General features: G+C 39.6%; 2 pseudogenes; one reads left to right on the top strand and one right to left on the bottom strand.

Annotated features, from left to right (window-relative positions):
* Nucleotides 1-3595: 3595 nt before the first annotated feature.
* On the top strand, nucleotides 3596-7023 carry LOC108277569 (zona pellucida sperm-binding protein 4-like; annotated as a pseudogene).
* Nucleotides 7024-7366: 343 nt separating this feature from the next.
* Nucleotides 7367-8166, bottom strand: LOC124629098 (olfactory receptor 52K2-like; annotated as a pseudogene).
* Between the last annotated feature and the right edge of the window lie 3983 nt (nucleotides 8167-12149).

Genomic DNA, 12149 nt, shown 5'->3' with positions numbered 1-12149 from the left:
GTGGTGACCGAGGAAGGGAGGAACTGGGACCTCTTCCTGCCTTACATCCTCTTTGCCGTCTGGGAGTGCCCCCAAGCATCCACGGGCTTCACACCCTTTGAACTCCTTTTCAGATGGCAACCTCGAGGACTGCTGGATGTGGCACTGGAAGCATGGGAAGAATTGGTCATTGATTATGTACAGGAGATGCAGGAGAAGATCGACCGAGTGGCCCCAATCATCTAGGAACATATGAGAGCCGCCCAGGAGGAACAGAAGCGAGTGTACAACAGTCCAGTGCAACCCTGCGAGTTGCAGCCTGGTGAGTGGGTACTCCTGCTAGTGCCGAACAGCGCCTGTAAGTTTCTAGACCGGTGGCAGGGCCCATATACAGTACTCGAGAAGGGCACTGTGAACTATTGCCTGCAGCAGCCCGGTAAGAAAGCAGAAACGAAAACATACCACATGAACCTGCTGAGGAGGTGGATAGAGCCAGCACCAGTAGAGTCTGCGTTCGCTGCAATAGACACAGATCACAACAGGGGCTCCTTGGTCCAACTGGGCGAAGATCTCACCCCCACACAAAAACAGGAGCTAACAGAGTTGGGGGGCCAATTCACTGATGTGTTCTCTACCTCCCCAGGTATGATGCAGCTGGTCCACCACGAGATCAAGACCCTATCATGTCCCAGAGGCTCGCTGCAAGGCTATCGAGGAGGAGGTCAGACGGACACTGTGGGACAACATCATAGAGGAGTCCAACAGCCCCTGGTCCAGCCACATCCTAATCATGCCGAAGCCCGATGTAAGTATGTGCCTCTGTAATGACTTCCAGAAGCTGAACCAGGTCTCGGCCTTCAGCACGGTGAACAGCCACTGGCAGTACTGGGTTCTCCCCTTCGGGCTACACGGGGCACCCGCAACATTCCAGTGGCTGATTGACATTGTCCTGCGACCCCATTGTACCTTCGCAGTCACCTATCTGGACGATGTGATCATCCACTCCTCCACTTGGTCGGATCACCTGTTCCACCCGGGGGAGATCCTGAAGGAGCCCTGGAAGGCCGGGCTGACTGCCAACCCCAAAAAGTGCCATCTGGGGCTGACCGAAGCACAGTACCTGGAGTAACGCATTGGTCGGGGCTTACTATAGCACCAGACTAAGAAAATTGAGGAAGTGAAGGACTATCCCCGGCCTACATCGAAAAAACAGGTACATGCCTTCTTGGGGATGGTGGGGTCTGCTAAGGAAACCTACTAAGCTCAATGTCAAATTAATATTAAATGCAATCCATAGTAATTAAACATTATTTCATTTCTCATTTTATTTATATTTTATGAATTTATTATAATATCTATTTATATTAAATTATTGATTTACAACTAAGAACATTTCTGTCTTTACATTTTATTAGTTGTTTTTGTGTTTGTTTATCAGTTTTAGATGGGTTCTCCCAGTACAGTGGTGCCATGTCTGCTGATAATATTGCATTTTTGGGGGGATTAAATTATTATTGGATTAAATTAAGATGGAGTTGACTTTTCTAGTGATATCTGGCAACCGTTAGTTTAAATGAAGTGAATGTGCTGTCTATTAGAGTTAGTGAAGAGAGAACGGCAGTGTACTATATGTTTACAGACTGAACAGTTACTAATCTTGATTATGATTGGTGAGGAATTATTTAATAAAGAAGTTTGAATTAGACCCAGCTTGTAGCGTTAGCATTATTATTAATTTACTCTGCCCGATGCCGCTGTGGCTACATGAGCAGGTCACAGAAAGACACGAAACTCTACAGAGAGGAAACACATAATAGAGAAGGAGAAAAGTGTAGGAAAGGAACGAATGAATCTCAGACTGAATCAGACCAAAGACACACTTGTGATCTCAGACAGGAACATTTATTGTTGCTGTAATGAGCTTTTAGGAGGAAACTTTGTGAGGAACAGCGCCCTCTGTAGATCAGACAGTGAGTGTTACCTGGAGGAAGTGGATGTGATCGTGTGTGTGTGAAAGCTGCTCCAGCTCAGTGACTCTCCTCTTAAGATCCGCAATCTCCTGCTCCAGTTGCTTCAGGAGTCATTCGGCTCGACTCAGTTCAGCCTTCTCCTGAGCTCTGATCAGCTCCTTCACCTCCGAGCGCTTTTTCTCCATGGAGCTGATCAGCTCAGTAAAGATCCTCTCACTCTCATCTACTGCTGCCTGTGAACGCCTCTGTTAGACACACACGCACATGCACGAAAATGTTAAAAAGAGTCTCCCTCTAAACATCCATTTGTGTGTGTGCGTGCGTGTGTGTGAGTTTGTGCGTGTGTGTGTGTGCGTGTGTTTTTTCACTCCTCACCTTAATAGTGTCCACACTCTGTTTCAGCTCCTGCACCTTCTCCTGCTTCTCCTGGATCCTCTGCTGGGATTCCATCTGCTCCTCCTGTAGCTCATTCTGAGACCAAATAAAATATGTTTCATTATTTCTGCATCAGGAGCTCATATTCTACATGATTATAGTAAAGGAATATACATAAAAATACAAAATAAATTGCACAAAAAAGCATTAGTGCTAGAAATTAAATTAAAACTAGAAATATTACATTGACTAAAATAGAGACCCAATACAAAGTAACTTCTATGTTCATATTTTCTTCAGCACTTGTTACATAATAAGCTTTGTTTTGTGTGAAAATGGCAGCTGGCAGAAATAATGCTGTTTTTGTTACAGAAACATTAACAGAATTCAGCAGTATTCACTGTACTGGACTACACCATGAATCCATTCACATTCAGGAAGATTAAGGTATCTTTTTTACCTGCAGAAAATTGAATTGGGGTTATGAAATAACTAAAAGTTGTGATAGACAACATGCCTGAACCCTAGTTGTTCCCAATTGATGCAGTAGGTAGCAGTACAGCTACACAGCTCTAGGGTCCTGGGTTACTGTTTGTGTGTCCTCCCCATGGTTGTGTGGGTTTCCTCTGGGTTCTCTGGTTTCCTCCTATTTCCCACAAAACATGCAGATATGTGAACTGGCTATATTAAATTCCCCCCAGGTGTGAATGAGTGTGTGAATGTGGAGCGTTGTGCTCCAGGGTGGCCTATAGGATGAATTCTCCTGCTTTGTGCCTGGTGTTACTAGGAGAAGTTCCAGATCCACATCCACCTCAACCCTGATCAGGACTCCTACATCCAGAACAACAGATACAGGGTTTTGGAAATGAATCCTAAAATACATCACTTTACTTGGAGCTCTTTGGGGCTTGGTTATTTAGCATGAAGCAGAAGCCACCCAGAGGTCCAGCTCAAGTTCCCGGAGTTCTCCCCACTTTTTATAATTCCACAATCACTTTTCATGTCATTTAGTTGATGGTGTGTACTCACAAATGAGACTTCAAACACATTTTGCATTTTCCAGTCATGTTACACAGTATGTAGTGTATCTCTCTCTCTCTCTCACTCACACACACACACACACACACACACACACACACACACACACACACACACACACACAACTAAATAGAAATTAGATTATGAATAGATATATTTTGACTTTTAACAGAATAATGATATCCAGTTCTCACCTGTTTTTCAGTTCTTACTGTTTTAGTTGAAACCGTATCATGGCCTTTGTGATCATCCATCGTACACAAGTAACAGATGAAGCTTTGGTCAGTACAACAGTAGATCTCAATCGGTTCGTCGTGCTGAGAGCAGATCTTCTCCTGGAGCTCTGCACAGGCTTCAAATAACTTGTGCTTCTTAAAGGCAGGAGCCTGATAGTGAGGTTTAAGATGATCTTCACAATAGGAGGCCTGACACACAAAACAGGACTTGACGGCTTTGTGTTTTATCCCGGTGCAGGAATCACACTCCACATCTCCAGGTCCAGCGTAATAGTGAGCAGGAGAAGCAGTGTGGAGTTTAGTCTCCTTCAGGTTCTCCACCACTTAAGCCAGCATGTTGTTCCTGCGTATAACAGGCCTTGGAGTGAAAGTCTCTCTACACTGGGGACAGCTGTAGACGCCCTTCAGATCCTCCTGATCCCAGCGGCCATTAATACACACTTGACAGTAACTGTGGCCACAGGGAGTAACTACTGGATCCTTCAGGAGATCCAGACACACTGGACAGCTGAACTGATCTACTGAAATACTGGATTCTGCCATTTTCTTGCACTAACACGCTGAGAGAGTGAGTGTGTGTGTGAGAGAGTCTCTGAAATAAACTTTCTGGTTCTTTGTGTGTTATAGAGCGAAAGGCAGAGTGGGCGTGAAAGAATGGGCAGACAGACAGAGTGGGCGTGGCTTTAAATAGAGAGTTTAGGCGAGAGAGTTTATTTATACATTTCTTTGTTCTTTTCAACTAAAGGTGTACAAACATTTGCACAGAGAGATGTCATTAGCTGTCATTTTTTAAAATCCCAGTGTAACCGTCGCTCTGTAACTGGAAGTTGGTGCCGGTTATTGCTGCAGCGTTCACGCGCTCTGTCACTGGTCAGTTTTACCGGCAGTCCGGGGACAGAAACAAATGGAGAGAATTCATATGTGCTTTAATGTACGCAAAACACTTTTACACCCAGACATGAAATCAGTGTACCCTTGATGGCCAGTTTGTGCTGGTGGTGGCCAGAGATACAACATTTCCCAGGATAAGCCTGGAGTCCATCAGCATGTTGGGAGGAAACACTGGACCCTGTAGTCCTGTTGACTCAAATACAGCCTTTGCTATATACCAGTTTCCTGTAACTGCTTGTGGGATGACCATGATGGTTTGTGCTTAATTGTTCCCCAATAGATGTTTGATTTTGTTAAGTAGTTTGGAAGGTGTGTGCTCTGCTATTCCATTCCACTCTGTCCAAGTACAAGGTGGTTATGTGATCTATGAAAACAGGATGCTCTCCTCCTATGAGGTTGGAGTTGGACCCCGAGGTGCAACCACCAGAGACACTCACTATGAGTAAGCTAACTAAAACTTATGGCAGAAGATTCTTTAAGGCTTGTACTGATCTATTGTTTCCTTTGTAGGCTTCACTCTGGCTATTGACCCTTCAGCCAATGCTGATCCTCTGTCCATTGTTGCTTCTGGACCATTCCAAGTAGAACTAAGACTAGGAAATGGTCACTGTGTTGCAAAGGGGTGTGTAGAAGGTGAGAAACTCCTGTTTGGATATTAGAATGCAGTCTGAATTGTGAATGGTTTGAACAGGATTCATCTCCCTGTCCTCCCCCTGCCACCCATCAGATGAAGTAGCCTTTACCTCATACTACAGTGCTGTTGACTACGCTGTGACTAAGGTTCTGAGGGAACCAGTGTATGTTGACGTGCATATTGTGGGAAGAACTGATCCAAATATTGTCCTGGTTTTGGGAGCCTGCTGGGCGACTGCTTCCCCTAACCCCTACAGCCTTCCCCAGTGGGATCTTCTGGTGAATGGGTAAGCTCTTCACAGGTCTTCTGCTTGTGTAGGCAAGTTCCTGTATTGAACAGGAAGTGACTACCTTGTGTATTCCAAAGGTGCCCATACAGGGATGACCGCTATCTGACCAGGCTGATGCCAGTTAATGGGATGTCTGGCCTTGCATACCCTACCCATTACAGACGCTTTGTCCTGAAGATGTTCACATTTGCGGATCCAGAATCTATGGGTCCAATGCCTGAGACGGTAAAGGCTGGAGTTCTCTTTATGCTCTTGCACATGCTGCTGTACATGAAATGGGTTCGACTGCTTAATTTGTCTTTCCTCAGCTCTACATCCACTGCAGTACAGCTGTATGTCTTCCAACTGCACAAGACTCTTGTGAACCAATGTGTGCCAGAAGAAGTAGGTGGACCACCTCAACACTGTTTGCTTCTTCATTTGACTGGCTTATGGATTTGCTCTTTTTCCCTCATTAGGAAGAGATGCTGCTGCAGAAGGCTCTCCTCACTCCTCAGGAGTAGTGTCTAGTGGACGCGTGATCTTTATCCAAAGCTCCTCACCTCAGTTTGTTTAACGCTATGGAGAATTAAACATCTTTTACTTTCAATCTGGCTGTTTTGATTCAAGTGTCTAGGCTACTCAGCTTGTGCACAATTCATCAATGATGGGTTCTGAGTTGTGATCAGTGGAGTAACACTCACACTTGTGATATTTTGCATGTAATTTCAGTACGTGGTGTTTTATGCTTACTTATGGCTCTAATCCAGTGTGACTTGCAAATGGGGGATGAATTTTACTGTAAAACTTAAATGTGTTGCTGTCTTGAGCAGGATTTAAGGGAGAGTACAACTCAATGGCACCTTCCTGGTTAAAGGGGGGGGATAAAGTATATCTATGCATAGGATGACTGACTAATGTAAACCTCTATTGATTGGGTTTGAATCATATAAATGAGAAGCTTTTGAGAGGGAGATGAGAGATGACTGTTTATAGCTTCTATAACGTAAGTGAGAACAGGACCTAACATGTTTAGTAGGGGGATGTGCTGGTAATGGAAAATCACCACCTTTGGGGTGGTGATGGTAATCCTGCTTCATCACACTGCCCTTTTTTTTTTTCCTCATTAATGCTACTAATTAGCAGAATACAGTCCTAAACTCCATGAGCTGTCCTGTAGGTGTAGTAGCTACTCATTAAAACCAGATTTAAACAGATTGTATACCCTTCTGTGTGTGAAGTGGATGAAAAACATCTGCCATCTAGTGGTCAGAATGAGCATTTTCAGTATGTCAGATTTTATAAAAAAAAATATTTTTTAAACAACTGACATACAAATTCAAAAGAAAATAAGCTAAACATAAATATACTTTATAACAGTACATGTACAAAAAGCACTAACAGTGCAGTGTTTTGGAGAAGAGGAGTTGTACAGTCTGATTTCAAGTGGAATAAGAGACTTGGAATAAAAAAAATTGTCTTTGGAAGTTAATGTTCAGTTTCAAAAGCTATGGTGTGTGTGTGCACTTTTTGTTTACACACATAATGCATGTACGTGTATAACAGTCAAATGTTGGGATAATAAAGATATTTACATTTGTAATAAAAGGTAACAAATGAAAATGAATGGTCTTGGCATGATAATTTGAGAAACTCCTTTATTTTAAGTAAATAAAGCTGATAACATCTTTTGTTAAATGTCCAGTCCTCTCTGACTGAAGCTGAGGTGAAGGATAAGATTGCTCTAGAGTCCAACGCTCAGCTGGAGTACGAGAACTCCATTCTGTTGGCGCATGGAAAAACACTGCACGACTCAATGGAGAAGTTGAAGGAACAGCGGTGTGAGACTCACGGGAAAGGTGCCAAGTTATTGAAGGTAAGTGAGAAAAGCTTTGCATTAATTTGTACTTCTAATATAAACATGTATGGAGTACAACAAAGTACTAATGTTGGTAATTTGCAGTGTCTGAAAAACATATCAATTGCACGCACTCGGAGTACTCTGAAGAATGAGAACGCCTTCCTGAAGGACCGGGTACAAACACTGCAAGGGTCAGTGGAGAAGTTGGAGGGACAACTCCATAAGACCCAAAGGATTTATGAAGTGATACTGAACGTACGTGAGAAAATAATTAAAACAATTTATTTTCCTGCTGCACAGAGCTCATTTTATGAATTAATCAGGCAGCGGTGCACCGCTGTTAAACCCTATAGGTATTCCTGTTATATGAAGTATCTCCACAAGCTAGCTTGTAAACTTGGCCATGCTCACAACAACATTTTGGCACCACCCTTGATCTACAATAGGACAAACCACTGGCCAGAGTTACAGGGTAAAGCTCAATCAAAAATACCAGAAGCCAAAGCCCGGCTATGATAAGCACCATCCTCAGATTAGTATTGATAGGAGGTTAGTGCAAAGGAAAGCAGATAGCAATGACTCCATGTCACCAAAAAAGTGCATGAAAAGCATTCGGAGGAGCACAACTCAAAACTGATGTGATTGAGGTTGAATACAAATACAGGCACCATCCATGGAATAATATCATTGTTTATAGAAATGTCAATTACACCGAGATTACAAACCACAAGAAACTTGGGGTTCTGTAAACTGGAGTTCATCCAGATTACAGAGAGAAGGGTACAATTACATAGTAAAGTAATCAGGTAAATAATTGCCATTGCCTGTATCAGGTAGTTCTTATTGCCCAAAGAATTGTAAGCAACTAGATAGAATCCTTTATCAAATGAATCTGTGCTATTGGTGCTAGTCATTTGAAAAATAACACAATTTTTATTTCATTAAAAAAAAAAAAAAAAAAAAACTTCATTCATATGACATTTCAAAGTAAGGAAAAGCAAAATTATGCTTCCTACAATGCTCTATTACATGCAATACATAATAGAAGCATGACTTACAATCCAAGTACAATTAGTCCACTGAACCTGGACAAAAGACCCAGTTATAATCATAAATAAAAAGCATTGACAAAAAGGTAAATGGTGATTTGGGATTAATTAGCTACTGTGTGTACAAACAAAGAAACTATTAGCTTTGCAGTAGTTCACCTAATTATACCACACATTTCTCTTGAGTACCTAATTAGAGCATAAAGAACTTCAGTTCACCATAGGGTTAATTGTCTATTTAGTAGTCATTACTTTTTACAAATTTTTGAACCAGTTAATGAGCAGGTAAATGTATCATTTTTGTGCTCAAATTCAATACCAGAAATGTTCACTGATGTGACATATAGGCAAAAGAAAAGGATCACTATGTGCTTGTCATGTTTCTCTTCACATAACAGAGATCATAAATAATTGTTAGAGGATAATCATATTTCAGCATTTGCAAAATACTGTTACTCCTCAGAGGAAAAAAAAAACAGTAAAAAAAAAAAAAAAGAACGTAACTACTATATTTTTCCATATACTCAATAATATAGAATATTTATGATTTTGTGAGAGAAATAACTGCATTATTAACTGCAATAATAAACCCCATTAAGGACTTTTAACATAATACATTTTTCTAAGCCCAAGGCCACTGACAATTACATTTGGTTAAGTGTGAAATATTTTTTCCACCTGTGGTGCAATTCAGGATATTGATCGTTGGTCCACTTAAAACTGGTGGTGTAATGTTTGCTTTAAAGTATAGTCCACATCATGTGTGAATGCTATCACCTCATGGAGCCAGCAGTTGAATAATGTGATCAGTTGAACTTGTCACTTTACTTTGTGCCTCAAATTTTTACAAAAGAAAAGTACCTTCTTGATATATAGAGCAAAGAAGCATTCAAATGCAAGTGCCTAAAATACTAGACGTTCTCCATATCAACATCCATATCTGGGCACATTTCTTAACAAATTTTGGACATACTCAGTCCAAGTCCATGCACCCTGACCTGACTCCCTGTTGATCACTACAATAACAGCACAAGTAATGATCTAGCTCTTGATTCTATCTCTCCACTTGACATTAGATTGTGGGTGATAGTCTGACATATAACTGCCTGACACACGTAAAACATAGCTTTCGATAAATAGGAGATGAACTACTGCTCCTGGTCAGAAACTGTGTGTTCTGGAAGATTGAATAATCAAAAAAGTTAAATAAACATTCTTTTGTTTGAGGGGTTGAGGATAATCCCGTTAGTGGTACTAGGTGGCACATCTTGGAAGATATGTCAACAACAATGAGAACTGTAGTGCATTCCATCTGAGGTTCCTCTCTTCTTCCTCTCAAAGTTTCTTCCTCATATCATGCCAGAAACTGCATCCAGATTTATGTAAACAATGTCCATTGTTAGAGCCTCTCTATATAAATAAAATTTAATTGAACTTAATTTAAGTTAGGAAATCTATAACTGTGTCACCAAGGACAAAGTCAGATTGGAAGAGGTTGAAGCTGACCTAATGATAATTTTCTTGGGGTTATTGATTGTGTACAGATACAGTATGAGGGGACATGATTCATTACGTGTTGTGGATAAAAATTACATGAAATAAACAGGCAGGAGACCTAGTATGAGTAATATGTAATTTTATTGAAAATTCACAGGACTGGTTGGATTCACACTTTAAGATCTTTAAGAGTAACACACTATGGTTTATTAGTCACAGAGAAATATAAGAGCTGAGGAGGGCAGGCTGAGAAACACACACACTCTCATACAGTCAAGGGCAGGCATGCAGACATAACACACACAAAGGCCCAACACACACACATTACATTATGAGATAACAACATGAGACTAAGGTTTCTCTATAATTGTTTTCTCTCTCTCCCACTTTCACTTGTGTGAAAATCTGATGATGTTTTGTGTCATATTTATTCAGATTTATATAAACATTTAAAGGGTTCACAAACTTTCAAGCACAACTGTATGTACTATAGAGGAATCACACTAGGCCATAATGGAACTATTATGTAGCTATATAATATTGCATTTGTAAACAACATAATTAGAAATACCACCCTGTCCAGGGTGTACCCCGCCTTGTGCCCGATGCTTCCTGGGATAGGCTCCAGGTTCCCCGTGACCCTGAAAAGTATAAGCAGTATAGATGATGGATGGATGGATGGATAGTTAGAAATACAGTGACTGTATCTGAAAATAAATATGAATTATGTTTATGTATTGTATTTTATGTAGAAAAAAACATTAAAAACTTTTTTTTAATGCTTTCATAATCCATACTATAGAGGGGTAAAACAGTACTGGCTTAATTATGGGCTTATATATGTGATTGCTGACATAAATCTGTTGTAAACTTTCAATAAATGAATAAAAGTCATTGTCATAAGGTTTTGTCAAGAAATTGATGTATAGCATTTACATGAGCCAGACAGCTTTAATCTAATTTGTATACTACTACTACTACTACTACTACTACTACTAATAATAATAATAATAATATTTTTTTTTACTTTAAATATCTAGCTAGTCAAACCAGTAGTACACAATCAATATTTAAGAAAGTGTTTAGCACTACATTCTTAACGTGACATAATCAAGTTATTCTTTCATCTCATATCACTCTTTGGAGAACATAACTCTTTAAACGATTAATTCCCTCAAGAGTTATTATCATAGTTTACAGAAATGATGGCATGCTCAGGAGAGATGCCCATGGCATGTGACAACCACATAAACAAGCTAGAATAATTAACCTAATGAACAACAAAAAAGTGTTACTATGTTACTGTACATAAAGGGGTTGTCAAGTGAGACTAACATTTAACAAGTCTCCTGATAATGGTATAAACACTGATGGTGTAATTTTGTAAAAATAAATGCATAATTGGTTGGTGACATCCATCATTGTGTTGATCAAGGTCAATGTGTCTAATGTTCCTTGGCAAAAGTAACACTACTGAACTAATAAGTTGATTAAACTATAAACCTAATACATAAAATATTTTGATATTTTATGTGTTAACATTATTTCAAAACACTATTAATAGTTTCTTAATTGATGTATATAATAATCCTATAAACCAAAAATAATGTATATAATAATCATATAAAACCTATAAACTATAATATTCAGTATGTAATGATGTTTTCCCTTTTACTGTACTCCTTTAAAATAACAAAACACTCTTATAAACTATATGAAAAAATTAATTGTAAGATCTCAGACATCTCCACAAAAATCAGTGCTAATGTTAATTAACATTTATGCACATACAACTGCATCTCAAAAAATTAGAATATCATAGAAAAGTATTTTTTTTCCCCCATAATTCAATTTAAATCAAAGCAACATGGGCTTCCATAATACCTCAGCAGTGCCACAGGCTGAATACCTCCATGCCACGCTGCATTGATGCAGTAATTCCTGCAAAAGGAGCCCCAGTCAAGTATTGAGTGCATTCTCAGAAGGTTGACATTTCTGTATTATAAATTCTTTCTTCTAATATTTTGAGGTACTGGATTTTTGATTTCCATGAGCTGTAAGCTGTAATCATCAACAACAAAACAAAAAAAAGGTTGAAATATTTCACCGTATGTATAATGAATCTACAATATATGAAAATTCCACTTTTTGAATTAAATTACAGGAAAAAAAAACTCTTCCATGATATTAAAATTTGTTTAGATACACCTCTACATTATGTCATAGTGCGTTATCCCCATTAACCTGTTTTTCTTCATCTGTGCTGTCAACTCTGTAATGTACTGTACAGAAGAGTGGTAGTTCTAAATACATAACTATAATAACAGTCATAACATTGTCATTGTAATATA

The sequence above is a fragment of the Ictalurus punctatus genome, chromosome 17 (assembly GCF_001660625.3).
Source record: "Ictalurus punctatus breed USDA103 chromosome 17, Coco_2.0, whole genome shotgun sequence".
In the NCBI taxonomy this organism is placed as follows: Eukaryota; Metazoa; Chordata; class Actinopteri; order Siluriformes; family Ictaluridae; genus Ictalurus; species Ictalurus punctatus.
The sequence above is the reverse complement of the archived record's forward strand: the minus strand, read 5'-3'. Positions and strand labels throughout refer to the sequence as shown.